Genomic DNA, 523 nt, shown 5'->3' with positions numbered 1-523 from the left:
GGGTTATTCTCTACATTTGCATTTTGTTTTCTGAAGCTTAAATTGAAAAAAAAAAAAGTGTATAGTCATAATTTCTCTAGTTATTAAAGTTCGTGTGAATGTGGGGGTTTTCCTTAATTTTTGTTTTTGTTTACAGACAGATGAAATTTAAAGGTATAAAATTCAACATACTGATGTCTTTAAGATGGTGTGTTTATTTTAGTATTGACAGACTGACACCCCTCCCTGCCCCCCCCCCAGGAACTGAGGGCTTTAGTCTCCTGTGCTGATTACTGCACGTGTATGCCGTGGTTACCTGGGCTCAACATCAGAGTGCCTTTCATAGCCCTCGTGCTTGAGTAGACAACTTGTGGTTCTGTGATCATCCATAACAGTGTCATATGGGAGGGGGCTTGTCCCCATGTACCTGTCACTATGCTAAGCCCTCGGCCTACTAGGATGATCTTCAATCACATGAGGAAATCGCACAGCTCAGGAAAAAGGACGGGAACAGGGCACATGAGAAAAAACCAACGAACGTGTA

This window comes from Crocuta crocuta, unplaced genomic scaffold (genome assembly GCF_008692635.1).
Source record: "Crocuta crocuta isolate KB4526 unplaced genomic scaffold, BGI_CrCroc_1.0 scaffold5536, whole genome shotgun sequence".
Classification (NCBI taxonomy): domain Eukaryota; kingdom Metazoa; phylum Chordata; class Mammalia; order Carnivora; family Hyaenidae; genus Crocuta; species Crocuta crocuta.
Note: the sequence above shows the minus strand (reverse complement) of the source record.